Below are 6,798 nucleotides of genomic sequence, written 5' to 3'. Positions count from 1 at the left end.
GTTCGTTTCTATATATGTTGGCGTTTGTTTTTGTTCTACTTCATTGTTCCTGTTGTTCCTTTGTTTTCCACTTATTGTTGATTTGTTTCCCGCGGTATTTTGTAACCCGGATTTGTTTTTTCACAATCGATTTATGACTTTTGAACACCGATATACTACTGGTGCCTTTATTCATGAGTTCGTGAGAAAAACACGTACTGATCTAAGAGTACTCGCAATTACTGAAAGCTAGTTAAACGCCAATTACAACTAATCTTTTTCCTAGACAGAAATACCAATCTAAACACATCGAAAATAGTCCAAGAAAAACATGATCTTGTACCATAAAAGGGTCTAAAGGATAATGTCATATTTGGATGATGATAATACTTTCCTAACCAGCTTTTCACAGCATACAAATGAAGATAACAAGTCATACATTAACAATGCTGTGGTTGTTTCCTCGGTTTTTCACATGTTTAGCCCCGCCACATTCTCTTTAGGCCAGTTCCAAGCCTGTAATCCAATACAATGTTCCTGTATATCATTATTTTTTGTTTTCTTGTTTGATCAACTATATACCTACCTAACTACAAAATTATTTTCATTTACCTGTGTATATTATTGTATTTTGTGGCTTTTTTGTTCAAGGTTATTGTTATTTTTTTTTAAATTGTTTACCTATTAAAACGTTTAAACCCGCTACATTTGTTAGCACCTGTCCTAAGTCAGAATCTGATGTTCAGTAGTTGTCGTTGTTAAACAGCCTTGGCTCACAGCGAACAGCAAGCTATATTGGGCCCCAAACATGACCAGTGTAAAACCGGAAAACCAACGGTCTAATCTATATAAAAAACAACAAACGACAACTACTGAACATCAGATTCCTGAGTGAGGACAGGTGCAAACAAATGCTGCGGGTTTAAACGTTTTAATAGGTACCAACCTTCCTCCTTATCTGAAACAATAGTGTAACATCACAAGGCTCAGTGTTGAAGACCGTACTTTGACCTATAATGGTTTACTTTTACAAATTGTGACTTGGATGGAGAGTTGTCTCATTGGCACTCATAACACATCTTATATCTATTCTCTATTTTTTTTTGCCAATTATTATCTACATATCTATATTCTGTAATCCCCATCATCACCTCATAAGGAACAAAGTTATTTAACATAGACTTTTATAAATTGATGAACAATATCAATGTAAAATACGCAACTATTAAAATAACATGTGACTTTATATGATGACATAATCAGGAATATGACTCTTCCTTCCAGGTAAGCAGTCAAATATTCTAAATACATGTACATCCAACAAGGATGTGACAACTGTGGCAGCCTTCTTGTATTTCTGATCATAAACATGATATATTAGGGGGTAAGACCTTGGTTCAGGAAGATATATCTTTAAATCAGTTATGCGTTTGTAAAGGCAAGTTTCATCAATGAATTTAAGCATTTACCTGAAACAGATTGAAAATAATCTATGTATCATAGAAGCTTAGAATATATTTATGAAAATGGCTGACACAAATGTACTGATGATTTTACCAGTTATTTCCAGTAACCTAGGTCTACCTCCTTAAATAGTTTGGTATTAATTGAGAAAATGTTAAAAAAAAACACAATTTTCTGCCACATTTTATTTTTATTAACCATTGTATACATATAAAAATATATAATTTTACAGTTACATAAAAAATCTAATTTTAAAATAAAGACAATTTACATCAATTAAACAAGTTGGCTCAAAATATTAACTGAAGATAAAACTGATATAACAGCAAATTATTTTAGTTTTTACAAATGACATTTATGTTTGCCTGTATATATAGTTCAATAATTGAAAATCTTAAACACCATTGTACAACAGCATATACTCCGTTGTATGCATTACAAAGGCAGGACATTAACCCAATTGAATTATTTCCACTCACAGAAAAATATTATTTTTGAATTGACTTTGGAAATATGAAAAATCAATAACAATATAACAATTAAAACAGCAAAAAAAAACAAACTTACTATTGCTTTATTTATATCAGATTTTTCATTAATATGTTCATATATCTTCTGAAGATCATTCTCCTGACAAGGCGGTAAAATCTCTTCCTTTTAAAAAATCAAATTGCTTATGAGCACTGAGGGTAAAGATTGCTTTCATTTTTCAAATAATTTTGAGTTTTCTACCTATGTTCATAATTGTACAGTCACTATCATTCTAATGTAAGTATTTTGTTTGTTTTATACAGATTTACAATTTATCAACAAATAATGTTTCTACTCGATACAAAGAGCTAACTCTGACTAACATATTGTTTTTATAAAATAATAAATTAAATAACAAATAGATTACAGAGATTGTAATATTAATCATTGAAATTTTTTATTATAACATTATAGTTTAACTGCATACTATTAAGAATAAAATGTTAAATAGTTGACCAGAAAGTTTTCTCAAGAGAGATCTCCTGTTTAGAGGTTAGAAAGAAAAGACACTTACAACTTCTGATCTACATAAATACTGTGGTTGTCATTATCATATCTTCTATAACAAGTACAATGTAGGTTTCCAAATAAGAATATGAATAAGCTGCAAGGCAATATCAAACCTAAGTATGGCAACTTGTCTATGATCGTCTATGCATTAAGACAAAATGAAAAGTTGACCTCTCACTCTGAATAAAGGCTGGTGTCAGGAATATCTCAATGAGACAGCAACCTAAGGTTACACAAACGTTATTCCTATAGATTAACATTAGTTTTCAAAATAGATAAGTCTCAGTGTAGTTGCCCACAGTTAGATAAGTCTCAGTGTAGTTGCCCACAGTCTAGAAAAGCTGTAAATTAAGTAGCACAATGGTAGATTTGGCTTCAAAACTAAGTTTGATACAAGACAAAAAAATAGCACATATCTATTGAACCGTCTTGGTGCTGGAGGGACACATGTGTTCACACAGACTGCGCAGGAGGGATACATATGTCCATATTTTTTTATTCTGTTCATAACTGTATCTCAGAGTTTCAAATAAAACACTGAAGATTATATTTTGTAATCTTTTTCTTCTCCAGTATAATATCATCAGGGCATGACATCATAATTGCATGACGTCAAAGTAATAAGGGCATTGTGACGTCACATACGTCCAGTCGCTGTATTTCCTAGAAAATGAAATGTAACCACATAAAAGTGAGCGGCAGCAAGAGGGTTGACAGAGCCAATCTTATTTGATCATTTCAATAAGATACCTTTCTGGTGTTTCTAATCTTCTATTAATAAAAATATCTTGAATTAATTAGTATGGTAATCAATAACCCAACAAGAGGCTTTAAGGGTGTAGTCAGGTCAGGTATATGAATTTATGTCAGATGTTTGGACTCCTTGGGTTTTTTCCTACGATATAGGGTAAAATATTTTGCATTTGTCATTACCAAAATTTAAGCGGATTCTAGATTTTTTGCCAATGCTAAATATGAGGTAAAAATGAGTCAGCCTTTTCCAGCCAATATTTTAAAAATCAAATATCTCAAAAAGGAGTTCCATAACCTATCTATATTTTTAGCTTATTTTATTCCTTAACTAATGCTCATTTGACTTATAGTGTCAATTCTAAATTCTAGATTTTTTTAATTTCACCTAACTACATCCTTAATAAACAATAAAATTTTACCACTAAACCAACAATAGTTTTACTACTAGACCAATAATATTTTTGTACTTCTTTTACACAGCTCATCAATATATCACAATCAAAGACTCTTTTGTCCTCATCATTCATAAAAAAAAATAACACTACTCAATAGCTTATGACAGTTCGATATCTAAATCTTTCTTCCCAACCATTTTAAAATACAGTATACTGACTTTGTAGATACAGAATGATTATACCCAACAATGTAAGTTTGACACAGGGTTATTAACATAAAACTCATAACAACTATAAGACTAACAGGAATTTTCACACAGTTTGGAAAATATTAGAAGAACATAAATGTTTTGTAATGTGAAAAAAACACGCAAAGTGCTATGATATTAAAGGATTATGGATGATTCTGAGAAAAAACCATAGGGAGTTTTTTGTCTATTCTCTCATTAAGGGGCAAAAGCCCCGAAATGAGATGTAGCCAAGAAACTTCCTTGAGTTTGAAAGGCCATTGATAATCTGTTTATAGCTATTATCCTAGGCAGCTTCAATGACTTAGACTAATGACTATAAGTTTTCCCTTTCTCCTCCACTAGATTACCTCAAATACTGCAATTTCTAGCTAAAAAACTAATAAATCATCACTGATATTCTAAGACATCTGCATGAAAGAAACCTGATAATTTAAACAAACTGTATTTGATATTGATTTAGTCAAGTACCTAAGTTTCTGAGAAATACCATTAATCAAAGTGCTTGTGAGCACTCAAGGGTCAAGATTGCTTTCATTTTGCAATTTTGTGAATTTTTAAATAAAATATTTAATTGTACTTTGCTAGCCTTTGATCATGATTATACATTTGTAGTTGAACCTATTTTTATAACAGATTCATACACCATCCATTACTTATATAAATTTTAATAGAATAAATGGAGAATGTGTCCCCATGGACACAGATGATGCCCCCGCTTGCATTCAACATTATAAAGGGACATAACTCAAGAACAATAAAAGTGACTCTACCCAAATTTGAACTTGATCTTAGTTTTGTGGTAATAAGTATTGTGTATAGGTTTCATGTTTGGTTGGGGCAAACTTAAGTTACAGAACGGAAACTAAAAAGTTTGCAATTTTTCGACTTATAAAGGGGCATAGCTCAATAATGGTTAAAGTGACACTACCCAAACTCAACTTGATCTGTGTTTTATCAGTGGAAGGCAAAATTAATCAATGCATTGTATAAAGCATTGATTGCAGTTGATTCAAGGAAGATAACTCTAATTTTAATGAAATGCTTCGCTGAGCGCAGCCTGATACGACCGCAGTGGTCGAACCCTGAACAGTTGGGGCAAATGTGGACACAATTTTCAAGCTTGATACTATCTAAATTTGGATTGTGATCAAATTTTTGACATAATAAAGGTTTCTGACATTAATGAAGCATGCATTCAATGTAAAAACTTGCCTTATATTCCAAAGTACGAACAGTTTTTTTGGTTAATGTCCTGTGAGTCTAAAAATGTTAATATGTCAGTGTCAAGATTTATTGGTACTTATTTTGAAATAAGAGAAAATTTGCTTTCCAAAACCTAATTTACATGTAGTTTATTTATTTATTTATTTTTGTAATAGAGAGGATTAATATTCTATTTTATTTTTATCATTAAACACCATCTGGTATGGAGTATAGTTATTTAATTTTTTATTTTTAATGTAATATATCTTAAAAATTACTGTATAATTAATACTATATATATATGTATATGCTCGAAAACGGGCCCTTTAATTGGATTCAATAAATATTCTTATTCTTATTCTAGGATATTCCATCAAACACATACGCTTTCCCATTTGGCAAGTTGATCACAAGTTTCGATAGTTCTTCAAAATACACGGGTCTAATCGGGTCTTTATCACATCGATTGCGAATAAGATTCAAAAGTTTAATGTTGACTTTATCGTCAGTATGATCTGAAGTTTTGGCGATTGCCTCAAAAAGATTTGCAAATTCAGCACAAACGCTTTCGGGGTTATTTATTGTTTATTGTTCAAATTCAGTAGTCTTTCAGATGTATTCATTGATCGTCGACTATTTACAATACACCATGCTAAGCCTTTATCTTAGTCGATAGATTTTTCAATATTATTAGACATTTAGGCTACATAATCGTCATAGACTCGACGAAGTTCATTCCTAAAACATTTCTTTGAATCTTTATGCGTCGAATACGACTCATAGTCTTTGCCACGAGGTCTATGGTCACTGGTCCATACAATTGGACGTTGAATTATGACATTATGTAACTTCGTTAACTGATCATTCCAATATGGTTTCAGATGTCTCTATGCTTAACGATAGGAAGGGTATCTTTTGCAGCTAGAACGAGACCGTTGACTATTTCAGAATAATATTTTTCTATGTCAGATTGATTCGTATCTACTGTACAATTGTTTTTCTAAACAGCAAACGCATAATCGGTTAAACTACCATTTGATAGAGCTTTGTTCCAGGCTATGTTTGTTGAAGTATTAGACAGATTTAGAAGAATAAGTGAATCGCCTAGATTAAAGGTGCACATAATAGGAAAATGATCGGATAAGTTCAGTCCCTGATCATCAAGAATATTTACATTTTCCAGTTTGAAAGGTATGTTATCTGGAACAATTATATGATCTATTGTTGAGAAAGGCCCATTTTCGTAGCCCTTAAAAGTGTATATAGGCGTACAAAAAGTTTGTGTTTTTAATGATGTTAAGGTAAATTCATCTAAAACTCTTCGCAAATGTTTGCTCCGATTGTCTTGAACACCACTGACTCGATGTCCTTGAACTTTACAATTAAAATCACCAGTAAATATTACTATGCCATTTTGACTATATACGGAATAAAGTTCGTGCAGTAAATCTACATATTCTTTAAACAATTCAATGGAGAGAGCAGCAGCAGAAAAGTAAACAGAAGAAGAAAATAGTCACATCATCGGGCAGATGCATTTTGATACCAATAATCCTATCAGAATCAACATCAATTTCATGAACCACATTACGATCGATATTCGATGAGACTAACAATGCAACACCTTTTCTGTAATTAGTAAATTTCTGTGTCGTTAGTCAGAGTTCGTCAACGCTTTTAGCATAAATTTTGTATTTGCTATGAATCTGTTA

This window comes from Mytilus californianus, unplaced genomic scaffold, assembly GCF_021869535.1.
Source record: "Mytilus californianus isolate M0D057914Y unplaced genomic scaffold, xbMytCali1.0.p SCAF_6, whole genome shotgun sequence".
Taxonomy (NCBI): domain Eukaryota; kingdom Metazoa; phylum Mollusca; class Bivalvia; order Mytilida; family Mytilidae; genus Mytilus; species Mytilus californianus.
This window is presented reverse-complemented; position numbering follows the sequence as displayed.